This window comes from Podarcis cretensis (assembly GCF_951804945.1).
Source record: "Podarcis cretensis genome assembly, chromosome: 7".
NCBI lineage: Eukaryota > Metazoa > Chordata > Lepidosauria > Squamata > Lacertidae > Podarcis > Podarcis cretensis.
Window position 1 is genome coordinate 43,636,984 of NC_137176.1, and position 27,830 is coordinate 43,664,813.

General features: G+C 40.4%; 2 long non-coding RNA genes across 3 annotated transcripts in view; both read right to left on the reverse strand.

Annotated features, from left to right (window-relative positions):
• LOC307219655 overlaps window positions 1-27,830 on the reverse strand; it is a 169,362-nt gene that overhangs the window by 104,492 nt on the left and 37,040 nt on the right. The window lies entirely within an intron of this gene.
• Window positions 10,042-15,793, reverse strand: LOC307219667. Its single transcript, XR_013840502.1, has 3 exons — window positions 15,624-15,793; window positions 11,277-11,465; window positions 10,042-10,309 (listed from the first exon to the last, which is right to left on the reverse strand). It is a non-coding gene; the product is annotated as an uncharacterized lncRNA (long non-coding RNA).

The window sequence follows — 27,830 nt, forward strand, 5'->3', positions numbered from 1 at the left end:
TTGCATTAGGCAAGATAAGTGAGTCATTGGAACAGCTCCACAAGAAGACGGATGTGATGAATATTAAAATTGATATTTTGGGACAAAAAGCGACTAATTTGGGACAAAAAGTGAACATCTACACAGAAACTATTCAGGAACTGATACAGGAATCTACTTTGACATGCCAAATGGTGGAGAAAGCGAGGGAGAAAGTTGTGGTTGTTGAACCTAAAGTAATACAAATGGAGAGGGAGAGAGCCCCAGCCTTACAGAGGCAATTTGATGACTACAAGTTGTTGCCCTCTATGATTGAATTCAGAGAAAGTCAGATTGGAACCCTGCTTGGACTGGAGAAGGAAAGTTGGATAGATCATCTCATGCAGGGATTTATTGACCTTTGGGATCTGGACTTGGGTCAGGAGGAAATTGGAGTTGTGGGGACCTTCAGATTTGAAGGGGTTTTGAAACACGTCCTGAAATATCTTTTAGATTTTAGTTTTAATCACGGAGATGTGGATGACATGTCGAGAAGGAATAAAAACATTGCTAGGTTGGAGCTCCCCCGAGACCTACTCTTCAGCATCAAAGGAAGGAAATTAACAACAAGATTAGCAGAAGACAAAGTATACGAAGAAGACTTGCAGAAGGGACCTGGAAAAGAGTTAAGAGCCTCGGATAGAAGATCACCAGGTTGATGGACTATATGGATTTGACGGAAATGACTGGCAGAATCCGAGAACAGGGAGAAGAGACGGTGGAAGAAGATTGGAAAAAGTTTAAAGTTTATTTATAGAAATACGGTAAAATTAATGAGTGTTAGAAAAATGTTGGAATGAAATTATATGGCTTTAGTAGAAGTGTTATAAGGAGTTAAGCATAAATAAGTATTATAGTATTAATGGAAAATAAGGTTAAAATAAGTTAAGATATTTATATGACTGAAAATAGTGAAAGATGGAAAGGAATTGCTGAAACAATTAATAGAAGTGGAATACAAAAAGGGAGGTGAGAGGAAGTCGATGAAACAAGGGAATGAAAGATAAGGCATTGAAATGGTATGATGCATGTTTTTAAATTGTTTTTGTTCTGTTTTGTTTAGTTTAATGCGTTAATGTTGTGTGGTGCATTGTTTATATATTGTATTGTATTGTTTTTTCTTTCTTTTTTCTCCTTTTCTTTTTCTTCTTGTTTGTAAGGTTTAAAAGCAATAAATATTATTTTTTAAAAAAAGAAACCACAATAAAACATCACAAAAAATGTTTTAAAACATAGGAAGGGCAAGTTGTCAATAACTCTAATGCAGCAGTCTTTCTCAACTTGGTGTCCTCCAGACTGCCATGCTGGCTGGGGCACATGGGAGTTGTCGTGTGAGTTCTGAGGGGCATCAAGTTGAGGCAGACCGTAATACAGTGGCAAAACCAATAATAAAGAGCTAAGCAGAAAAAATCACTCAGGGTAAGGGCTCAGCAAAATACTGTCCGCACAGTGGAGTGCAAAGTCTGCAATGTGGAAGACATATGAGCCTCTAGGGGAAGGGAGTTCCACAGTCTAAGAGTAGTTGTCTTGAGTCACTGCTAATTGCACCTCTGATGACAGCAGGCACCAAAACAGCTGACAATTTCAACACAGAGGCAGGTTAGTATTGGAAAGCACAGTCCTTAAAATATCCTGGACTCAAACTACACAGGGCTTTAAAGGTCATAACCAGCACTTTGAATTGAGATTGAAAGCAAAATTCTCTCCACTAAATTAGATCCCTCCCCCCTCAAAGCTTGGCCTTTTGAAATATGCCTGCCTACATAGCATCTGAGCAACAGCTAAAAGCCGTTTTTTAAAAAATAACCAGCAAGGGTGCAACACTTCTCTACATTAGTCATACGGCAAGGATATCAAGCATGCAGCTTGATACAATGGTAGTGTGTTAGAACATTTAAATATCTTTTCTGTTTGGGGGGAATATCTACCAGCAAAAAGCTTAAGACAAGCAGCACTGTGTGCTTTCAGGTTTATCTGCTTCATCTACTACTCTTATTTCCCCCATATTTTCAGTTCAGTTCAATGTGTGTGGGAGCTTCAGTGTCATTCTCTAAGATTTCATTTCCATCCAATATAGTTGAGTGAGAAGTGAATGTTACCGTTGTCCTTTTCAGTAAATTATGCTCACAATATAGGAAGGCATGCTGGTTTCTGTCTTGACAAAACTAAACCAAAATCATTAGAAGCAGATGACTTCATTTCAATACTGGGGCACCAGCTATATTAGATGATGCCAAAGGTCTTAACCTTGTGACCTTCAACATAGTGCTGCAAAGCTAACTCAGTTGAACATCTGTGATACATTTCCAAAACCATTCAGTTTTGTTTTGTTTTTTGTAAATTATAACCCTTGATTAAACAAGTGCCCTTACCAGTACAATGTATTGAAAATAACAGTGTCTTTTGAAAAGGAAATATTTACCTTAATTGTCTCAGAAAGTAATATGTCGTGTTTGAATTTTTGCAGTAATTTGACATTTATTATCTTAGATCGATCTCACAAAAAAACAATTAATGAAATGATAATCAGTTGGTATATTTACTAGGGGTTAGTGGGCAGTGCTCAGGAGAAATAGAGAGTGCATTACCAATAGCTGGACCTATTTCATACAGAAACTGGGATGCTGAAAGATTTGATGTGAGCAGGGTGTTTTTACATGTGTGTCACCCAGGGAAGCTGAAGTAATGAAACCCAAGCATAGATAAACTGCCCACAGCAAAACAATTAGCAATTTTTAAAATTTTGATAATGGGATTTACAAACCTACATCTCTACCATTTTGAAATCTTAGCTACTATGGCCACTATCCAACAGGTTTTTAATGAATATTCTGGAAGAGTTTGCCTGCAAATTAAGTTCTATTTTATACAGTGTTTTAAGGGAAGTAGTATAAGGCAACAAATGGAACCTGTAATTAAACACTGCAGTGGAACATTATCTCCAGATGTGGTCCTGTTCAGAGCTCTGGCCAATTTTGAGCAGGAGCTTTGTAGAACTTCCCAGAACTCTCTGGAGGAGGGAGAGGTCAGGAGAAGGAAAGAAGAAGAAAGACTCCCAATGCCTTTCCTCCACTGTATTACAGTGGTGCCTCGCAAGACGAAATTAATCCGTTCCACGATTTTCTTCGTCTAGCGGTTTTTTCGTCTTGCGAAGCAAGCCCATTGACAGCTTAGCGGATTAGCGCTATTAGCGGTCTAGCGGCTTTTAGCGATCAGCTGAGAAGCGGCTTATCAGCGGAACAGCTGATAAGCGGCTTAGCGCTTAGGGAAAGGGCGGAAAAAAGCGGGGGGAAAGCGGGAACTCGCAAGATTTTTTCGTCTTGCGAAGCAACCCCATAGAGAAATTCGTTTAGCGAAGCGCCTCCAAAAACGGAAAACCCTTTCGTCTAGCGGGTTTTTCGTCTTGCGAGGCGTTCGTCTTGCGGGGCACCACTGTATATTGTGCTAGAGGACTTGTGCATGTCTGATTAGTCCTCCATGTATGTAGAAAGTGCTAATTTGTTTTTGGATGGCCCCATTTTGTTTATAAACTGATGAGCACTCAATCACTTGAGTTTGCTATTAGAAGCAATTATATAAAAATGATTTAAATGGAACCAATAATGATTTGCATTTGTACTTAACTACTGCATTACTACTGTGAAATGTGGTTCACATAAGATTAATGTACAACAGTGTAAAACAATCACTCAACTGACGCAAGAACTATTCAGGTTCTTGCCTTTTTACTTACCCATGTAATATTTCTGCACTACTTAAAATGTATCAGGGATGTGGCTGAATTGAACACCTGCGAAGAGCCAGACTCTGGAGATGAAGTACAGAGCCAGTACAGAGGAAGACAGAGTCTGACTCTGGAGACTAGCAGGAGTGGGTTACCCCGGCCCACCTTCATCAGGAGTTCCCAGACACGGAAAGCTCGCAGACAGAGGGAAGGGAGGAGATAGACGGCCTTGAGGGGGTTGCTATGCAACTAGGAGAAAGGCAGCATTTAGAGGCTTCTTCTTTTGATAGCGGGGGGGGGGGGTGGGTTTCAACCACCTTCTCCCCGAACTAGAAGAGCTGAAAGGGTTAAAATGCAACAAAAGTGTAAGAAAGGAAGAACTGGGCTTTGGTGCCCTTCGTGCTGTGACAGGGGCGGAGACTCTGAGTGACCAACTTGTAGCTAATGGTGGCAGGCTCAGAGCTGCTCTCTGGATTTAAATTGTAAATAAACGTACATAAAACTGCCAGAGACTCATTAATTTCTTATTGGAGCTTGCTTGCCTGCCTGAGATCATTACAAAATGGCCGTTTGCTTTCACCCAAATACTATGGAATTTTCTAGTAAATAAACAGATACACACACACCACGTTTAGGATTGTATTCAGTGGTGTCCCTTGCACAGATGGAAGGGCTTTTGATCCAGTGGAAGCTTCTGTCAGCAGAACAGGGAGGAAGGCCATTTTTGCCCATTTCCTCTCTCTTCACGCCACCTCCCAACCCTCTGAAGCAAAATTTGCTTCCCCTCATTTCTACTAATGGAAACCTCCTCTGAACTAAAGAGCCTTCTGTCCATGAAATACACCATTGGATACAAATCTTTCTATGGAAAGCCAAAAATATTTCTTAATTGTTGAATCATTTAGCAGCCTCCATAATTTCAAGGTGGAGGTGAATGAACTAGATGCACTTCTAGAAGCATCTACATGGAATTTTTGCCCCAGAAGCTCCTGAAGAATGGTATGGTTTGTTGAAATATTTAATGTATTTTCAGGAGAACTGGATGCTTTGAAATTAGAAGCAAAACAGCACCAGCTGTAGTAATTTGTGTGGCACGGGGCTGTGTCTCAGCTGAACTGATATGTTAAGTATGGATTCTTTGTGGTAGAAAATTTGGCAAGAGAATGAACAACACTTACTGTGACTCCCTGCTGGTACTCTTAGAATGTAACAGTTTATTCCTGTTCTGGGTCACATTCATGAGGGGCAAAAAACTTTGACACAAACACCCCTCCAGATCACTGTGTTGTACATTGCTTGTCTGTCACTGGCTGAGAAATATTCACAAGATATACTTAGCCTGTCAAAATTCGGACACCATATATAGGAAAAGCAAAAGGAAATCACATTTAATTATAATTAACTCACAACATGCAAACAGTAAATGCTTCTGATTGCTTGGTGCCTTTTTAGTGAAACTGATACATATTAGATCATATCCAAAGGACTGATTTATATTCTACCAATGTATTTTATCCTTCAGTTTGCAAGTGGGCAGTCACTTAAACAGTATGCTGGGGATAAACGGATCACTAACCGTACAAACAACCTGGACTTGAAGAGGTGCAATCTAGGTTCATGGTAAAGCTGTTAAATGCCCACTTGATCACAGTGTTGGCAAATTTTAAAATAAACAATAAATAAAATATCATTCAACCTAAACCTAGTAAACTGCGTTTGGAGAAACTCAAAGATTTAAGTGAGTCATTCCCAAATCAAATTTTAAGGTCATCTTCCCAAACTGTAGGCATCATTTTCCATACCCAACTTTCTTTGGTCAATCTTTATAGAGCACATACAGTGGCACACACCTCTGAATCATGTAGACTATGTAAAAAAAGTTATGAGTAGGGATTTGCATTTGGGTAATCAATCAGCACATTCACTATTCATAGCTTGTAATGCAAATAAACTGTTGGTACAAAAATGGTCCCATTGCTTAACTTTAAGAAGCATACAGGTGAGATGAGGCTGGTAAAATGAAAGGCCATATTCTGGGTAACCTGGTTTATATCACTATAAAAAATTACACATTGACCCAGAGATGAGCCATTTCTTCATGTAAGTCAAAAGACAAATAACAGCCACTGTGTCAAACTTTACAAAACATACTGATATATTTTTCTTTAAGATGACTATCCCAAGAATTTCTTCTTCTTCTTTGGCGATCACTTGCACCGGAGTAAAACTGTCTTCCATGAACATGGTCCTAACAGTGAGTCCATAAGTGACTGTGGAGGCCCATTCTGGATCCACACGTCCTTCCACAGTGGGGACGTAGGTTTCTGGGACAGGGCTGATCATGGTGAAGGTTTGCCAAACGTGCCTTCCCTTTCGTCCTGAGTTTAAGCATCTTCAAAGTCCATGACACCTTTGGTAAGGGCTGTCCTCCAGCTGGAGCGCTCACAGGTCAATGTTTTTCAGTTGTCGGTGTTTATACTACATTTTATAGATTCGCCTTGAGAAAGTCTTTAAACCTCTTTTGTTGACCATCAGCATTACACTTTCCATTTTTAAGTTTGGAATAGAGTAGTTGCTTTGAAAGTCGATACTCAGGCATCCAGAGAACATGACCAGTCCAACGAAGAATCATTGCTTTGACACTGGTGATTTTTGCTTCTTCTAGTACACGTTTTGGTTTTGTTTCCCTGCAAATGTCCCAAGAAATAATAGATAGTACAAGACCTGCTTTCAAAATCTGTGATTTTAACATTTGTTGGAGTCACTGCATGTCATAATGAAAGAAAGTGCATCTGTCTCGTTTCAATGCAATCATAGACTGATTTTTGTTGCACCATTAATAATTTTTAGTCCTTTGTAACTTCTGGATTTCTAATCCTACCATTTGGCCTTTTCCATGACCCAGAAGGTATTGCAAGCCTTCTAAGTATCAGGGTGTTGATGAGTTAAATAGAACCCTTGAAGTCTTCAAACATATCAAGGTGGGATGAAACAGATTTCCCTATATGGATACAACTTTTATTTATATGTTACTTTTCCACACAAGTATTCTCAATGCTCAATGCTGTATGCCGAGGAAACGTTAGGACACAGAAAAATAAAAGGTAAAAACAGATAGTATTCAAGAACAAATAAGGAACAAGACCACCAACAATCAGCAGTCTAATGCCCTAGCTTTCAAAGATATGACTTAATAAAAAGCATTTATCTGTTTCTGAAAAGAAACAAGTGAGGTAGACAAGCAGACTTCCCAGGAGATAGCATTAATTCCCACAGATCCAGGGCCACCACAAAGAAAGCCTTGCTCCTAGAGCTAATCTGGCACATTTAGTGGGAATATGAATCCAAGAAGAAGGTTTACTTTTCCTTCAGCTTGTCATTCCACTGAGTTCCCTGGCATCAGGATATTTTGTCTGGAAAAAGGTTTGTTTCTCTTCCTCTCCTAGTGTCAATCATCCACCAAAACAACAAAGGCAGTTTCTGTACCCAAACCAAAATCCAATCTATGGACCTTTCCTACACTGTCAGACAGGTGAATATACTTCCAAATATTATCAGCCCCACAAACTCTGTTGTGGAAATGGATATAGGCTCTTTCTATTCATTTTTCCCTAACAAGCAACCAGTACTTTCAGAGAAAAGATAATCATGCATAGCAATTTAAATGCTGTTGCATGCAAGAAGTCCTGGATCGGGGCCAGTATGTGGTAAACAAATGTGTTTCCTGGCTAAGGAATGGGTCTTCTCTTTCTCCTGCTGAGTAACAGGGCATAAAATATATTCATGTTGCTATGGGGCTAACAGACCCACCCTGTGCTGTAGGAATTCCAAAACATACTGTTATCTAACCTCAATATTTTTAATGTGATTAAAGTTCTCTACATTTGTCTTGTGAAATCCAAGCATAGAAGCAAGAAATATTGGTTGTTCCAACAAGCTATGGCTTATGAAGAACAAATAAGACAAATATTAACTTGGGGGGGACCTCCCCATTTTAACAATTTTTATTAGCTTAACTTCTGCCTTTTTCCTCCCTTACACAAGAGATACATGGAGATAAAACAAGCACACCTAAAAAGGCATTTTGGTTCCAGCAAGAACTTCTTCCCTCCTGGAGACTTACCAATGGGATATGCATTTGAACTAATTTTATAAGTTGTCCTTGGCCTGAGAACTTGATTGAGTGGACTGGAATTTTAGCATTTGTGATGTTTTTACTGTTTTAGAGGGTAGAGTGGCCATTTTTTTATCCTTTTAATGTACTGCTGCATTACACCAAGCCTAGTCTATGTCAAGAGAAGGCTTATAAATTTCACAATACAAATTGTTTCACTTGCACATTCCTCTCCTTCCACTGGAAGAATGCCTTGCAGAAAGCAGCGATTTGGGACAGGCAGGTCTCAGTTTAGTTCAAAGCAGCTTACAGAGAAAAATCTGAAATGAAACATCATTAAAACACGCATGCCATATCCTCCAAGTGTCCTGATTTTCCTGGGACAGTCCTGGAATTACAAAAACCATCCTGGCTTCTTATTTGATCCCAGAATGTCCCTGTTTTCCCCATCTCTAAACTTTTCAGCTGCAAGTTTTTGCATGTGTTTAGGCCACCAATTTGTTGACAGAAAACCCTGGTGCGTGAGAATCTTTTCAAGAGCAAAGCATTCGTGATTCCATATCAAGGCATCTGCAGGCATTTTGCAAAACATCTGGCAATGAGCTAACTCTTTGAAGGCCATGAGTAGGCTTGATTGCATGAAAATCAGATCTCTGGTTTCTGATAGATACCAATAAAGATTTTAAAAAGTTGAAAACTATTTATCTGATCATAATTACAAAGGGAGAAAGTATTGTGATGAGCTCAGGGGTGAGATTAAAAATCAGTCCCAATTACAGTGGTACCTCGGTTTTCGAGCATCTTGGAAGCCGAACGTTTCGGGTTTTGAATGCCAAAGACCTGGAAGTAATTGCTTCCATTTTCAAACACACCTCAGAAGTCGAACAGCTTCCGCTGCATGTTTTTCAATTTTATCAATGGAAATTGCAGATGGCCCTTTGCACCTTGGTTTTCAAATGTTACAGAAGCCAAACAGGCTACCAGAATGGATTATGTTCAAAAACTGAGGTACCACTGTATCTGCATATTGTCAGTTGAGAAGTAAATCCCACTGAGTTTAATGGGATTTTATTTTCAAGCAAGAGTTCAAAAAATTGTTTTCTAAATTTGTATGATATACTGATGCATATGAATATAGTTCAAATTGCAAACATAAGTGTATGAGCTGGGATAGGGATTGTATACCATGCATTTTGAAAGAGTTTTTAAAGCTGTTTTTCTTCTGGTCATCTTTTTTCACTACTTATTTTCTGAAGAACCACTATCATTTATATCAAGAAAGTGGTTTTTATTCAATTTCTGTTCCTTTAGGTCAGGCATGGCCAAACTTGGCCCTCCAGATGTTTTGGGACTATGCTTCCCATGATCCCTAGCTAACAGGACCAATGGTCAGGAATGATGGGAACTGTAGTTCCAAAACATCTGGAGGGCCGAGTCTGGCCAAGCCTGCTTTAGGTAGATTTACCTTCTAGCCCCTTATGCTGCAGAATGGTAGATGATTTCTATGTAAATAAATTTAAAGTGCTGAATAATTTCCGAGTTAAATTGTCATTCAGTGTGTGCTTCCTTTTAAAAAAAAATTTAAAAAGCAATTCCAGTCAATTTTCTAACCAAGGCAATAGTTTTACTCTTAAAAGAGTCTGTGTTACAGAGATGCAAGATCGGTTTCATTATAGGCAGTTCATTAATTCTGAACACCTATGTAATCATTGCCATGCATTAAATTCAATGCATACTTTCACTTTAGCTGAAAGCTATTGACAGCATAACTTTGTTGATTCATATACCACTACTGAAGAAGTTTCAATAAATCACAACCAAAACAGAACCTCTTGTAGGGGGTCACCATAGTCAACTTAGCCATGGGTTAAAGAGCAAAGAGTTGTTGTTGTTGTTTCTACTAAAAAGTTTCAGAGAACTGCAATTGTGTAGAAAGTCTTCCCAATTAAGTAGATAGAAAAAACACTGCTAGAGATTTTATGGTAATACTGACAAGACAGACCCTGACAAATTACATTGGTTTTAATTGTTATCATTATATTTCTAACCCACCCTATATCAACTGTTCTCAGGACAGGTTACAATCAATAAAATGACAACACAATATGAACCATAAAATCACTACAGAACACATATCTCTAAGAATTCTTAGGCTGGAATTAGATTTACAAGATCCAGAGCCGATGTAGCACTCTCATGGCTTGTTTTCATCTTTGCCTTGCAGTACCTGCAATTTCTGCTGTGAATGCACCTTCCAATTTTACTTCTGATACATCACATGATCACAGTTTATCAGACAGTTTATGACAGAGAGGTGGAAGGGGAACAGAGATGGAGGAGCTGCCTTTGACACCAGCCATACAATCCTCATCACGTCTTGTTCCAAACTTCTTACAGTCCTTTCAAAATGACAGAAATTAATGCTGATTCAGCAGTTCCAAAGCGTGTGTGAGCTGAAACAAGTGATGCGCACACAAAGACTTGTGCAAGATGAAAATGACCTTATTTTTTTCAGTAGTAGAGGAAGGTTTTGTGACATGTTATCCATACACACAAATGGAGGTTTTCCTAGGGTAGGGCATGACTGGGGAATCTGTTGTGTCCTTCGGATGTTGTTGGACTACACCTCCCATCTTCCCTCATCTTTGGCCATGCTAGGACTGATGAGAATTGGAATCCAACACCTGGAGGACTACATTTTACCTGTCAATAGTGTTTCCCAGCCAAAGGAATACACACGGCAGATAGTTAACTCTTTATTGTCAAAGATAACAACTCTGGATACCTACCCACACCAATCTAGCATCTAGGCAGCTATTCCCAGGTCTGCACTCTATCGAGCAGTTGTAGCAACCACCCTTCCACCAGTTTATGTACCTTCCATCCCCCCAACAGTCTGCAGGCACGCACCCAAAGACTGCACTGGCATGGCAACTTCCTCTGCTCATCCCTTTTCAATCCTGGCTCTTCACTTGTCTGACCTGCTTCTTCATCCTCTTCTTCTGACCCATCCTGTGCTCCACCTCCAGCTCTGAAGCTTCCCCTGCCTCTGTCTCTTGCCTCCTGGCCAGTGCAGTTTCCCACAAATCAATGACACAACCCCCCCCCCCCAGTCATACTCCATCCTCCCTTTCTCCAGTGCACACTTGTCAGCATCCTGCCAGTCCCTGACATCATCCATCTTTGTTTTAGAATGGCACATTAAGCACTGAGCCTGGAAAAATAGTTATTCAAGCATTTCCCCACAAAATGTGTTATTTTAAAATTCATTTCTCATTACAAACGTCCATGGTACTGTACTAGCTTTTATGTAAGTTCTATATATTTAGGCTCATCTCTTGTTTATTTTCTTCCTCATGGTTGGCTAAGTAAAATTCAGGTGTGTATTTACTATGATTATGTCAAGGAAAATATACATACACAAGTGTGACATCTTCTGGATCACTCTCAAAAATTCCTTTGGACCTTTGTCATCTTGGCAGAAGCACTTGAGACTGTCCATTTTACAGATGTATGTACAGAACTGAAATCTTTCCATCTGCTTTTCTGTGTGTTTGGCCATATAACTTCAGCCAGTGTTTGGATTTCATCACAGGGGGTGCCAATTCCCTGCAGAGTCAGGAGGGGGAAAGTGTGTGAATCATCCTGAAGGATTCCAGATGTGATGTTCCCATTACCTGTTCGAGTGTATGCATTCATGCGCATTGCTCACTCCAGAAACAGGGATTGAATCCAACACAGAATTAGGCATGTTTAATTCTATGTTGTTGGATTGTAACCAGCATGTGTGTTCTCCCCCCTGCCCCCTGTGCCTTTTTTAATGCATTCCATAGTTTTTTCTCATCCTGCTTGCTACTAGTTCTTTCCACAGAAACAAACTATGGGCTCCTCTAGGAAACCTGTGTACCGATCATTCATCATGATTTGCCTTCGTAAATCTGTGTGTGACAGTGATGATCTTAGTAGGTGACCCAATCTATTGGTGTACATGATGAAATCATACCAATGTGTATCAAAATTGTACTGTTTGCCTTTTATGTCCTTTCACCTGTCCATTAGCTTTTCAGGTAAGGCTATTTGCTGCGTGTTTGTGTGCTCACTTGGTTAAACTTAGGCCAGTTTTTTAATGCCCATTGATTAGGTGACAAGCACCTCCCGTATAGAATATTTTCAAGGTGCAGCAGAATTCTGGTCATCAAACCACAAAACAGATTTTCCCCTTTCTTTAGGGGTGATCTTAGGCTAAATCTCATTACAGAAAATGCCTTGCCTTTCAAGCACTCTTTGCTAAGAAGCCAGAATTGCTAATGAAACCTGTTTTGTTTCATTGTGCTGTTTTCAATTATAAGAAGATTTGTAGCTTGTGAGGTGGTTTTGGAGACATTGTAAGGATTCTTTGCCTCGCTATTGCCTCCCTCCCTCATCTTTTTATTTTCACCCTTTTATCTCTATTCTGTTGTACCCCATCCCATCACGTCATGCTGCAATGGTTAAATAAACCCCTAATTCTGCCTTTTGTGAAGCTCTAATCCTTTTATTTCATAAATCTTGTTTAATCCAAAAGGCTTCCTTTCATCTTCTCAATCGTCAGTTGGGTCACTACTGTTGTTTCCTATAAACAAACCCTGCAAATCCTGCATTGACTTGGGAGTTTTAGAAAAGCTTTCAAGTGTTTCTATATTGTCATTAGATCCTACTCAAACTATCCCAAACTCACTAAATGACATATTGCTGCTCTCTTGGACTGTGTCCACATTACCAGCCAGGTTGTTCTTTTTCTCAATTCAGATTGAAACTAAATCAGTATTTCAGAAGAAATTCCAGGATAGATATGGATTGTGACTAACGTGTGCACACCAGGTCCCAAAACAGCAGTTTGGGAACTGGATGCAGTTTAGGCACTGGATGCAGAGTAAATAGTAGTTTGTACATAGCTTCACTCTCATGTTGGCTCTTCAATTACATTCACATTTCATCCCAGCTATGCAAGAATCAGAGATACATACACCCACACATACACACAACTCTCTATCCAGACAAGCAAGAGCCAATATAACATTTCAAGGCCATGCAAAACTACTTGCAGAGTGTGCAGAGCAGGGCTAGTGAGAGGTTTAGCCTGGGAAGAGTCCTGGGAGCCAGGAAGAATACTGGAGGGACACATTCAACCCCAGAACTGTTGTTCCCCCACCCTTTCTCTACCATGTGATGTTAATAATACTATTCAGTGTCAACATTACAACTCTTTTTATTCCCAGTCTAAAATATTTTGTTAAAGTTTTTAATGAATGGGAGATTAAAAGGGGGGAAATTTTATGAAAATTGAGTAACCTATTGTTTCTTATTGTTTTAAATTATTGCTAATATGAAGGAGGAGACTCCTAAAAAAAGATTAGTGAGTCGACTGAACACCCTTAACAAATCAAACAGCCTCTACAGGAGTTTAGAATAATAGATTCCCAAGAGAAAAGCATTATGTTGCTTGTTCTGGATTGACTCACGCAAGATGATCCTTCAATATGATCCTTATTAATGATATTTTGTACTCCTCTTGTGAGCATCACTAGATAGGACTTTAAGGATTGTTCTGACCTGCAAAGATAGCAAGGCTGATGGGAACTCAGTGTGACATGAGAAACACTAAAACTTTCATTTCTGGCTTCCCAGGCCACCTGTTTGCCTGAAGTCTGTGTTGTGTGAAGCAGCAAATATTTCTAATGGGTAATTGCCCCCTCCCCCTAAGGTCTGCATGGGTACCAGTGTACCCCCATACACCATTATCTTTTACATTTTGACTACAGGTGTTTCAGTGCTGACAAATAGAATAATAGGAACACAAGTGCCGCTGATGGGAGATCATAGAGCTATTTACTCCAAATCTCTTTCCACACAAAACATTAAAGACAGTAGGTTTATTAATTAATTAATTAATTAATTAATAACTTTCCCCTTTGTATTATTCAGAGTGTGTGTGTGTGTGTGTGTGTGTGTCAGCATCTGTGTATGGTACCTTCCTCATTAATTTGTGTTCCTTTTAGTATCAGATATAATCCCACCCTGGATCTATGACAGGAGTGAGGAAGCTGTGGCTCTTCAGATCACATCAGTCTGCTGAAAGTTGGAATCCAACAACATATAGAAGACCACAGGTCCTCAGCCTTTCTCTAGGAAATTGGAGGGATTCTGAAAAGCTGAATGAACGTTTTTAAAAATCACAAAGGAAACAATGGCTACAAACAAATATCAAATGACTTTATGATAAAATATTTAAGCTTTTTTCTGCTTTTCTGGAAAATAACACTTCAGGTTTTACTTAATTAACATGGGCACTATCCCCTGGAAGTAGCCTTACTGAATGAAGGAGAGCTATGCAAAAGGTTCTGCTCATTGAAATAGGCCTTGTCTTGTATAGGAAGACTGCCTATTCTCATTACATTCTTATTAAAGAGAATCTCAAAAAGTATGAGCATAGGCAGGCTTCCTCAACCTCGGTCCTCCAGATGTTTTTGGCCTACAACTCCCAAGGCCTCCTTCCACACCCCCTTGCCCCACCCCCTGGCCCTGGGATTCTTCATAAGGAAGCTATGCCTGGAGGAAGAACTGTGAGGGGGGAGACTCCATCAGGCAAGGCCTCCTTCCACCTGCCTTGCCCCACCCTCCAGTCTCTGCTTCTTATTTTGTATTGTATTATGTTGTGCACTGTGGTTTGCTGTTGTTTTATTGATTGGAGTTTAGAAATTACTTGTTGTAACTGTTGAGTAGATTTCTGCTTAATTTTGAAATGCTGATAGTTAATACTACTCTATATTGTTTTAATGAATGTTGAATGTTATTTTATTTGCATATTGTATATTGTATTATGCATATTGTCTTATTTAGATGATGTTAGCCGCTCTGAGCCCGGCTTTGGCTGGGGAGAGCGGGATACAAATAAAAATTTATTATTATTATTATTATTATTATTATTATTATTATTATTATTATCCCTAGCTAGCAGGACCAGTGGTCAGGAATGATGGGAACTGTAGTCTCAAAAAATCTGGAGGGCCAAGTTTGAGGAAGCCTGAGCTTTGGCAACAGTAACTCGTCTCTTTTCCATTACTGGTTATCTTATAAAACATTTATTTTCACACACAGTTTGAGATTCAGCTTAGTACATGCATAGTTTTCCAGCTACCCTGGATGATATACAAAGAAGCACTTGAATATTTAACTTCTAGTCCAAACTAGATCCAAACATATCCCAGTGTTTGCTGTATTGTTACTAATTTACAGATGAAAATTCACTTGGTAAGTCTAAGTACATGCTGGAAGAACATCAAATATGTCTGTTATCTTTATCAAAAGTGAGTCTAAGGGAATAGATCAACAGGACCATGTAAATTTGATAAAGTTCTACACGACCAGCCTTTCAAAGTCCTGAAATCCCCTTTTTTATATCCTGGCTTGCAGTGGCAAAAAGCTTGAGCACCAAAACCTAACTAAACCTCTTACCTAGACCGATTCAAACAAAACATGGAGTCAAACATAGAGCCAAACTTTGTTTAAAAGAACTACATGGCACAGTACACCAGTCTCACAATTCCAGACTGCCCCCCACCACACATACACTAATGCAAAATGTTTGTTATAAGGGAGCTTTCGATCTTGGAATCTCTCACCTGTATTCTAAATCCCAAGAGGACTGTACCATTTGATTGTCCTGAACATAGAGTTCTCCCAGAAACATTCATTTACAATTGAATTGAAAATTTGCAAAATCCATACAGTACTCTGGAGCAGGTCGGGCTTTTGTCTTTGTTCTCCCCCAGACAGCATACCCAACTCTGCATCACAAACTGCATTTTAACTCTCTTTCTCTGTCACTGTCTTTGTCTCTGGATCTTGGTCTCTCTCTCTCTCTCTCTCTTTCTCTCTCTCTCTCTCTCTCTCTCTCACACACACACACACACACACACAGTGTGTGTGTTTCATAAGCAATTTGTGAAGCAAGACTGGGAGAGCATTTAAGGCAAATTAAAGCCACACACACACACACACACACACACACACACTTGCTCCCTGAATCTTGCATTTCTTTGGATCCAGGCTTTTATTGTAAAGAGATATAATCACAAAGTAAGTCATCAGCACATTACATGCTTGTTCTAGATACATACTGAGTAAGATATTAAAGTTTCCTCTCAATCATTAAAAAGTCTGTAAGGCAATAAAATAAAATAAAATAAAATAAAATAAAATAAAATAAAATAAAATAAAATAAAATAAAATAAAATAAGGGGTGAAGAGAGGCAGTGGCTCAAACTTAGGTCTACCACAGCAAAAAATAAATTCTTCTCCAGACTACATAAATTGCCAACTAGATGTTTGTCTATATTTCTTTTGCCCACCACTGCCTGGCACTTGTATATCTGTACTTTTTACTATACTAAATGGTAGAGACAGCCACAGGAGGTTTCTCTGGACATTCTTGCCTGGATTCATCAAAGAAGCCGGATGTAGAGAGAGAATTGCAGGATTTTCTTGTGAACAGAGTACCACTTCACAGCTAACTGTGAAAAGGCTCAATCACTGCACTGTCTGCTTTGATTCTCTCTCTCTCTCTCCCTCTCTCTCCCCGGATGCATCTGGATAGAGCTTCATACAAGAGAAGCTTAGAAGAGAAGTTGGCTTATAGCCCTAATGTGGCGAAAAGAATTTGAAGCAGAGGAGGCAGAGATGGTGTTGCTGGTTACGTCCAATGAAAGGGAAAGATATGGCTAAATAATGTCCTGAACTTGAAGGGAACTGTGTGAGGGTGTATTAATATTAGCATCTTGCAATTAATTTTGTTAAAGTTTTTTTTTTAAAAAAAAAATGTCTGAGTCCAGGTTAGACTAAGTTTAGAACTATATGTGTGGGAAGTATGAAGAAACTCCAAAGATATAGCTGGAAATGTGTTATCTCTGCTGCTGATTCACACATTCCTCCCAAATTTCTATTTGTACTATGTTTTACTAACTATAATGCCTATGTATCTGGCGAATCTATCAGTACATTACAAGCACTAGTCATACATGATAGCAATATGACTTTTCGTAAATAGATTGTTAATCCCACAAAGAACTGTTTATATTACTTCTGTGTAAACTGAATTCAAAAATGGGAGGGAGTGACTATACCTTCTGCATCCCTTGAGCATTCAACATGTAACACTGGCATAGAGCCCATTCAAATACTTTATGTTGAATATGCTAAAGGATGACCTGGACAGTAAACATTATAGATCAGGCATAGGCAACCTTGGCCCTCCAGATGTTTTGGGACTACAACTCCCATGATCCCTAGCTAACAGGACCAGTAGTCAGGGATGATGGGAATTGTATTCCCAAAACATCTGGAGGGCAGAGGTTGCCTATGCCTGTTATAGATCTTCAAGTTTCCCAGGTGTGCAAGTTTGTGTTTATAAATATACGCCTCACTTCATTGATCCTAGTTCTGGTGAACTAGAAAGATGTCCACAAAAGCTTCCATCATTGTAAATCAGTTTTCCCCTTTCTTAATCTGATTCTAAGTTTAGAAACTGACAGATTTTTCAGAAAGTGCCTTTTCTTTTTCACAAAGCATAGTCAAAGTGCAGAATGGGCATCACTAGTGAAAGGCAGTTTCAAGAATAGGTGTTTCAACACTTATGGTTGTGTGGCAGTGTGCAGCGTTTGATCATACCATTGTATGAAACATTTAGCAGGATTACCTTAAAACATTTTACCAAAAGTGTATTTTTTGCTTATTTTGGCAACGTCTCTACATGTAGTAACCACAACCACAAATCATTTCCTTAGTCTTCTGGTACTCTTGGGCCCTGATTTTCTGCCTCTGCATTATTGTTTTTAAAATCTTGTCATCATATTTATTGACGCTTACCTAAAGCCATGGCAGCACAGTACCTCTCCTGTCTTCAGTGCTGCTGTTGTCATTACCTCTTAACCTCCCGTTGCACTGATTAACCAGTTTGGCCTGAAGCCACTCTTTTTCACATGCACAAACCTTTCACTTATGAAATTTACTTCTATAATAAATCCCAAACCACAAAAGCAATGGCATGTTTAGTTGAGCAAACTGTATTAGAGCCAAATAGGAGAATGGAGTGTCTTAATATTTTGGGATCTGAGTGAATGGTTTAGTCAGTTGCTTTAAAGACAGGAGCCCTGCTTCTCCAAAGTTAAAGGAAAGAACCAGGTGAAGGGCCACCTGCAAAAAGTTTACACCAGCTAAATTCAGTGGCTTTGCATTTCATTAATGGCCGATCAACGCAATCCAGCTCACATTTACCACATTAATCACCACTCACTTTCTGTACAGTAGCTTTGTGGTGGCCTGACAAATGTGGGTGTGAGGAAAAACCAAATATGGGTATGATGGCAAGTTGTGCTCAACCTACATTTATTCAATCCACATTATCACAATCACAAAATGCTTCTATGACATATGTGTCATCCTGCTGCACTAGAGCAGCTAGCCATCTACCAGAGCCCAATCTTCTTTAAGGTCCTTCAGCCATCAGCAGCTCTGCATAACTATCAATGTGCACGTGATGTCAGTGGCAGAGCCAGCAATGAGGCTCTGCTGCCCATGCAATGTGTGACCAGGGCTTACACGTACTGTATTGTACCCTATACTTATCAGGTCCTAAGTATTTTCACATTCTATTTCTGGAAGAAGAAGAAGAAAACTAGCTCACATTCAGTATTTACACAACATCGTGGTATGTGAGACGAGTGCATCAAGTATGAAAGCACTGTGGGGGGAAATGGAAATTTATTTCACAGAGAGAAAACTATCGTTATTAAATGACTCAATTCAAGGCATTCCTTCGTATGTCTTAACTGCCATAATCAGTTACTTGTGACATGTTAGTGCAAGTGAAATAATCAAAAATAGTTATTTTAGCTGAATCCTGGAAATGAGAGGGCTTTTTAAATGTGTTTGTAATGATCTTTTGGATTCCACTCAATTTGTTGATCTCAGACCTGAGAATGATGTATTGCATTTTCCCCATACTAGAATGGAATGCAGTTTCATTCACAGTATTAAACTAAGAATGTCTTTTGTCTGTAGTTTTATACCATTTCTCTTCCACTTTATGTTTCACAATTTTTGTAAGGTTCCTGTGATAACAAATCCTAGCCACTGTAGCCTTTTAATACTATCCTTAACTTCAAAAGTCTTCTTTGTTTTGTTATGGATAATGTCATGTTAAACTTTAGGCATGCTATGACCCTAGCTTTTGGAAATCCATAATCATAGGTGAACTCATAAGATCAACACAATAATCCATAATTTGAAGGTAAAAACATTAATCGTTGTATAGCCATCTTGCGTAAAGGTAAAGGGACCCCTGACCATTAGGTCTAGTCATGAACGACTCTGGGGTTGCGGCGCTCATCTCACTTTATTGGCCGAGGGAGTCGTCCTAAAGCTTCCAGGTCATGTGGCCAGCATGTAAAGGTAAAGGTACCCCTGCCCATACGGACCAGTTGTGTCCGACTCTAGGGTTGTGCGCCCATCTCACTTAAGAGGCCGGGGGCCAGCGCTGTCCGGAGACACTTCCGGGTCACGTGGACAGCGTGACGAAGCTGCTCTGGCGAGCCAGCACCAGCGCAGCACACGGAAACGCCGTTTACCTTCCCGCTATAAAGCGGTACCTATTTATCTACTTGCACTTAGGGGTGCTTTCGAACTGCTAGGTGGGCAGGAGCTGAGACCGAACGATGGGAGCTCACCCCACCGTGGGGATTCGAACCTCTGACCATGCAATCAGCAAGCCCTAGGCACTGAGGTTTTACCCACAGCGCCACCCGCGTCCCTGCCATCTTGCATATTTCATGTTAAATAGTTGGAGAAAACGAAATGGCCAGCATGACTAAGCTGCTTCTGGAGAACCAGAACAACGCACAGAAACGCTGTTTACCTTCCCACCGGAGCGGTACCTATTTATCTACTTGCACTTTGACATGCTTTCGAACTGCTAGGTTGGCAGGAGCAGGGACCGAGCAACAGGAGCTCACCCATTTGCGGGGATTCAAACCGCCGACCTTCTGATCGACAAGTCTTAGGCTCTGTGGTTTAACCCACAGCGCCACCCGCGTCCCCGCCATCTTGCATATTTCATGTCAAATAGCTGGAGAAAACGAAATGATTAGTAAAGTTTTACCATCAATACAAATCCCAAATATAGTTTCAGATTCAGTCCAATAGAGCCAAAAATCCATCAACTGCTGGAAAAGTGGCAGATGGGCAGGGCATAAATTATTATTAATATGAATCCCAGCTCAACCAAGGACATATTGGTGGCTTTTGATAATGTCAAGCATGGTCATAGCCAAGATTTTTGTTGGGGGGCAGGACTTTTGTTAGGTGGAGGGAAGAACTGATGAGATTGGTCAGTTAGTTAAGTACAGTGGTGCCTCGCAAGACAAAATTAATCCGTTTCGTGAGGCTCTTCGTATAGCGGTTTTTTCGTCTTGCAAAGCAAGCCCATTGACAGCTTAGCGGACTAGCGCTATTAGCGGTTTAGCGGCTTTTAGCGGATCAGCTGATAAGCGGCTTATCAGCGGATCAGCTGATAAGTGGCTTAGGGCTTAGGAAGGGGGGGGGGGGGAGGGAAAAAACCCCGCAGGAACTCGCAAGACATTTTCGTCTTGCGAAGCAAGCCCATAGGGAAATTCGTTTTGCGAAGCGCCTCCAAAACGGAAAACCCTTTCATCTAGCGGGTTTTCCGTCTTGCGAGGCGTTCGTCTTGCGGGGCACCACTGTATTTCTATTGTTTTACTTGATGGGGGAGCAGGTGCCTCCCATGATGTCAAGTCATTTCTCCATGGGAATTAAGATCTCTCATATTCTTGTGGCAAGGACTGTTACCCATTTAGAGTTACAAATCTTAGTTAATAAATATAGAGATGGTAAGATTTATGATGTGTGATAATAAATAATAAGAATAAATTTATTATTTATACCCCACCCATCTGGCTGGGTTTCCCCAGCCAATCTGAGCAGCTTCCAACAAAGAATAAAAATAAATTAAAACATCAGTCATTAAAAACATCCCTAAACAGGGCCTTCAGATGTCTTCTAAACGTCAGATAGTTGTTTATTTCTTTGACATCTGATGGGAGGGCATTCCACAGGGCGGGCACCCCTACCGAGAAGGCCCTCTGCCTGCTTCCCTGTAACTTGGATTCTCGCAGTGAGGGAACCGGCAGAAGGTCCTTGGTGCTGGATCTCAGTGTCTGGGCAGAACGATGGGGATGGAGACACTCCTTCAGGTATACTGGACCGAGGCCGTTTAGGGCTTTAAAGTTCAGCACCAACACTTTGAATTGTGCTCGGAAACGTACTGGGAGACAATGTAGGTCTTTCAAGACCAGTGTTATGTGGTCTCAGCTGCCGCTCCCAGTCACTAGTCTGGCTGCCACATTCTGGATTAATTGTAGTTTCCAGGTTACCTTCAAAGGCTGCACATAGAGTGCATTGCAGTAATCCATGCAGGAGATAACTAGAGCATGCACCACTCTGGCGAGACAGTCCACAGGCAGGTAGGGTTTCAGCCTGCGTACCAGATAGAATATAATTCTTCAGTAGAGTTAAGGATCTATAGTTGTATCAAGACTGAGTTAGCTCACTTTAGTGCCTTCATTACTAAGTGCCATTAATTTCAAATTAGCTACCCTTCTGCCTGTGTTGCAACTTGTCTCATCTCAGCTGTTGTTTTTGGTACTGATAGCAAGGGGCAACAGTAAAGCTGAGAATGAGTTCAAAGAAAGAAATATTCTGATGCAAACTTTCACGCTGGACCTAACATTTCCATCCAGAAAAAAGACTGAAGTTGAAATGTTGAATATGTTATTATTAGTTGGCTCACAACTAAACTCTGCAAGTGTCAAAACTCCTATGAGAATTTTTCATACCATCACAGAATGCAGTTTTGTTCAGGAACCAGGTGAAATATCAGTAAGCAATTGTGTCTTTTTTAGACTGAAAAGTGATGTGCTGCAGCCTTACCACCTAACCAAATATGTGGAAACTATTTGAGGGACTCAAATTTAAGAAAATGGGGGGAGATGGCCCAGAGTATAAGATGCCCCCTAATTTTTGACATTATTTTAAAGGGGGGGAAACTAGTCTTATACACTGAAAAGTACGGTACTTCTTTTTGTTGGTCTGCTGCCAAGTTCTAATTCCCATGTTCTACTCCCAAGTTTTAACTTTATGAGCATGGGGGCAGGGGAAGAAAATCTCTTTTCCCAGTTTCTCAACACCTGTAATGATTTCTATCCAGAAAGAGCTGTAGCTGACAAATGAGCCATAGGTGGAAATAGGTACTCTTGGCCTCCAAAGCTACCAGTGACAATGTTGGATCCAATAGTATTCCCAGGCTATAGACCTGCTCCTTTAAGAGGAATACAACCCTGTCCAGAACAGGCTGTTTCCCCAACTCCCATACTTGATAACTTGAAACATGTAACACCTCTGCTCTTTTAGGAATCCATTTCAAATTATTTGCCCACTATCAGCCCCTTGTGCTTCCAAGTATTGGTCCAGCACATCAAGCACCTTTCGTGATTCAGATAGAACTTGGAACTGTGACCATAGGAACAGTAGAGAGATTGCACCAACTTGCAAAAAAAACTTCTCTGTCATAAAGAAGCATAGATTTCTCTTTCTTTTTAAAATTGCCCCAGGTTTCTATGTTTATCTCACCATCCACCCCCAGTAAACAAACTTGCTCTCAGACTTGGGGGAGGTTGAAACACTGCTTCCCACAATGACTGAGCATCCTCTAACACAAATTCTCACCCATCCGTTCCTGTGTGCTGTGTGTGTTACTGTCATCCCCATTGTCGCTCTTGTGGTGAGGTAGGGAGAAGAGTGAACACACACTGAGTGACCATTTTGAAGTTGAATGTGTTACATAGTTCTGGTTGGTAAAATTGTTATTGTAAGAGCACATTGAGCTTTGATGGCTGCCATGGGATTTAGTCTCAGAAATAAAAGGACAAAAGATCTAAAGGATGCCTTTTTAATTTTTTTCATCCTAGAACAATACTTTGTGTCATCTTGGCCTAAGTAGATACATATGTCTGAAAACCCACAGGTTTTTACTGAATGCAAAATGTTACCATTTATACAAATAATTGCATATTTTAAATAAAAAAATTACCAATATACTTAAACTCCTTCAGAAGCGGAAAGGAACACTGCTATTTCTTCAAGTTCTGATCAAAAAGAATTAAAATCCTTTGTCTTACAGACTACCCCCCCCATGCAAATGATATTTTTTTGTTTTTAAAAGGAAGGAAATCAAAAGGTTGTTTTCTAAGTTTTCCATACTTTGCTTTACAAAAAAATACCAAAGTCATAGTAGGCCTCCCCAAGTTTCTCTTTGACCAAGTTTTCTGTATCAGATTACCCTTTCATTTTCAATTTAGTTAATTAAATTAACTAATTCACGTGACACAATAAGAGAAACCAGGCCCTCAGCCCAAATTATTACCAGTACTATGAAAGAAACCTGGCTACTTATCAGATGCTCATCCCATTTATGTAATGTTTAGGTTATTATTAGGGCTTCCCACATGATAGAAATTACATCCCTATCACATGATTCCCTCCCCCCACAATATTCCTGCAAGTCCCTATCTAGTACCAGCAGTGCAATATCCAGTCCCCACTGTGATGTACCCTCTTCTGTGCTAGCTTCCATACACACATCTGCAGGGTGCCTCTAGTTCCACCCTCCTACATAAAACTCTGAGAGGGTTTATCTCCAAAACATAACAAGCCTCTTAAAGAGGTATACCCACACCCATCCCTAAGGCATGGATGGGGATACCCTTCTGGCAGGGTAAGGTGATTGCTTTGCCGTTATTTTGAACCATTTTTTAAAATGTTGCGTACACTTTCTGTACAGCCCTGAAGAAGCAACTCCCATAAAACTTGTCATACGAAGAGCAGCAGCAGCAGCTTATAGCCTCTCTACAGTTCTGGCACATATAGACATAGTCTGAATCTGATAAGAAAACTAAGAACCTAGAAAACTAGAACAAAGAAAATGATAAAAAATAGCCATTTGTGCTGGGGGTGTTTTGGGGTGGTAGGGTCTGTTTCTATTATGGTTGCATGATGACTTTGAATACTATTTTGCTTAGGCTTAGCACAATCCAGGACTGTATTCAGGAGCAGGCAAGTGTCTGGCGTATCAGGCCTGTGGGGTACCAGGCTCGTGGAGGGCTATCTATTCAACTAACCACTTAACAGCTGAAACAAATAGCACAAACAGTTCACATGCCATTAATAAATGCCATTAATAAATGCAGATTTACAGGTCATAGCATGCAAATGTATCATCTTACACGACAGGGGTAAATCATGCACATGTCATGAAATGGGCTACAAACACAAGGAAAAATGGGTATTCAAAAGTAGAACAAATGGAGGATGCTGCCAAAAAGCACCTTGTTCAGAGTGCAATTTGTTCTAGGAAGGCTGAGCCTTAAAACACAAATGGATATAGCTCATTTGCCTGAATCAACAGGCCTACATTTCTACAAGTTTAGCATTGCCCAGTGCCCAATATGAAAACAAATTTCCTAGCAAGCACTTTCTGGGCTAAATACAGATAATGAAGCTCCCAAATACATAGTTGGTTACGCCAGATCTGGAAAAAGAAAAACAAGTATATCTGGGATTTAATCCTAGATGAGCAGACTGAACATAGACCAGGTTGAACAAAACAACTGGGGTTAACTGTTTCAGCTAGTGCTGTGCTGAAATCTGTCCTCCAATTTATTCACCTGCAAAAAAAAGCTTCCATTTTTTCTGTCTCATTTACAGAACACTTAAGCATTTCTTCACAGTTTTGTTGGATGTGGCTTATTTTATTGTTGTGTGGCAGCCATGAATAACAAATGTATTTCTTCCCATTAAACCTTTGTTCAACACTCTGCAGCCTAACCAGCTGCCTGTGTTTCCTGATCTGAAAGAGCCCGGTGGGGAGTGTTACTTCATGACGCCCCCATTGGGGTTTTAATTGGCACATGGGAAAGGGGATCATGACTACCGAGCACCTAAGACTGGTGCACACAGCAATTTTGGGTTTTGCAGAAGTCCTTCCATTTTGAAAAATCATACCTTGTACTGGTTCATTTAAAAGTAAAAGGAGTTCAGTTCCAATTTTTTATTTTTTTTTGCAATGGAACAGTTGCTATGGACACAGCAGACAACTTCCTTAACTTCCTGCACCTACAGAAAAGTCCAGCCATGCTCTCCTTTCTTTAAGGCTGCTGTACTTCTTTGTTTTGGCTTTCTGTCTTTAAAGCAGACTTAGACCAGGCAGCTCTTCAAGATGACACATTTTCTGTTTTAGATTAGAGGTCTGCCTTCCTTAAAGCAGGACACATGACAACTGTGCAGTCTACACAGCAAGTTGCTGCCCACAGATCTGTGGATGCAATCTCAATGGGCCTTTACATGGTGGCTGCTTCATGAGAAGTGGGCCTAAGTGTGCTTAGGATGACAGACAGGAGGCCAGTAAGCATTTTATCCAAATACCACAGGAATGTTTTTCCAGCAGGTATTTTTAGATGCTGCCTTTGGAAGGAGAGCCACTGCATGTAATTCAACTTTGGGCTAATACAATTGTTCTGCCTAGCAACAAACAAAAATACTTGTGCTGATGGAACCATCTCCCATATCCTCCTCCATATACTGTTCTAGGTGGTTCTCCTGACTCTCCAGTAGATTTGGGGTGTGAGGGGTATGCAAGGAAGCAGAGGGGGAAGTCACTGTGTGCTAGTGGGAGTCCTTGCTCTGACTTCCACTGGTGCCCTGGGCCAGCTGAATCTGGCCCATACCTTTTCTTCTGTTTCAAATTATACTGTAACTTAAGATTTACTGTACTTTTCAATCTTCAGTCTATTGTTGGGGGGGGGGTGTTATGATAATTGTTAGCCACCTTGTTATAGAGGTGAAGATAGGTTTAAAATACTGTAACTGTTATAAGTAACAAAAAATAAATAAATCTCTAACTCAACCATAAAGCTTAAAACCATCATACTCAGAGGCTCTATAGCATGTGTGATACTGTGTGGGACCACTGGTGGAGGCATGGGGACTCTCAGTCTGATGACAATGATCCACATAGGTAGCCCTTTCCAGTGTTACTCATGGTGTCCCAATTATTCTTTATAAGGAGTCTTTTCTTTCAGCATCCTGCCCTCAGAGTAATAATGTGCACACATGGCCATATTTATCACTCAGTGACTGCAACTATTAATATGCTTGTTTCTAAGCACTGACAGAGCAGGTTTTAGGAGAAGACTAAAAAAGTTGTTCCCTGCCACCAAAAGAGACGATCACACAACTGCTGCTGCCACTCACCCTTTCTGCTGCCACTCACCCTTTCTGTCTCCCCAGGGACCGTGGAAATGTAGTGAGAGCAATCTATTACAGAATGTAAAAACAGGATCTGTAAAACTGATTTATCATCAGGGAAACTCTCTCAAAGTAACTAGCTATGCTTACTGAAGAACTATGAGGTTTGGCTGTGCAAGTATGAATCTCAACGAAGCCTAAAACAAAGAAAGAAAAAAGCTAGCTTGGAATGGCCACCTGCTATAAGCCATAATACAAATAAAACATAAACCTATCGTTCTAAATGTGATTCCAATATTTAAGCAGACAGAAACTATTCGAAGCCAAGCAGGTCAGGATTCTAATCCCAAAATGAACTACCGGTTCATTGTATGGTTTTAGGCTACATACTTGACGTTCTTGGGCCTTAGTCCACACAGCTGGAAAACTGTGTATGAAGAAGGGCTTCATTGAAAACCAGATGCTCCATCTGAGCTGATATGTACCAAAAAACAGAGCAGAAGGAACACGTGTTCCTTTTAAACATGTAGCCTTGAGTCAATAAAAGTGTACTGAGCTGGGAATGCAAAACTAATCTCTCTCAGAACATAAACTGTAATTTATTACTAAAAAGGGAGCATAAAGAAAGCAGGTGAATTAGGGAATAGTTAAGACCAAAGTGAATTTGTTCACCACAAAGATTTGGATTTTGTAGATGTTTGTACATGCAGGTAGAAAACAACAACACCCTATTTTATTTTATTTTTGAAGTTTCACTGAATCCCACAAGTTTATTCATCAGCATTTGGTTCTGCAGAATGAAGACAGAGGACTCTGTCTGGTGATGAAAGTGGGAGGAACAAATAGGGCGTGTACCTAAATAGTTCACCCACATTCATTACCAGGCATTGTGGGCATTCTGGAAAAGCATGTGAGCTGCTCTCATCACCTCTTATTCAAAGCCTCTTAGATTAACTAATGGCGTTTACTTGATGCCCACAGGGCAAATGGGTCCACAAGTCCACATAGCTGACAGGTGGTCTTTAGGACCAATGAAGACAGGGTGCTGCCTTTGCAGACTGCACAACAGGTGCAGGTATGTCTGGCTTATTCAGGACCACTCCCTTATCCAGCTTGTTTGCTAAGGTGCCAAACAGAGTAAAGAGAACTGTTGTGCAAAGACAGAATTGAAGGAGATGCATCTTACATAACATATAAGAGGAGCCAGCTGAGTCAGGCCAATGGCCCATCTAGTCTAGGCTTGCCATATTTCAAGAAGTAAAAACCAGGACACCTCGAAAATTTTTGAGCCTTTTTTAAGGAAATCCCCAAATCCCCATCAATAGCCTTCTAGGCACTCCCTTTCCAAAGCACTGTGTCAGGGAACTGCCATTGGAGCCAGAGGAGGAGGGAGGACTCTAGAGGGATGCCGGAGAGCGTCCCAGGAGGGAGAGAGGCAGCCCATCTGCTGGGGAAAGAAATCAGCGTAGCACCAGTGGAGAAGGGGGGCAGATGGGGGAATCGGTGAGGAGGCTCCATGACTCCTCGCCGGAGACCAGCGGGGAGAGCACGGGTCCTTCGCTG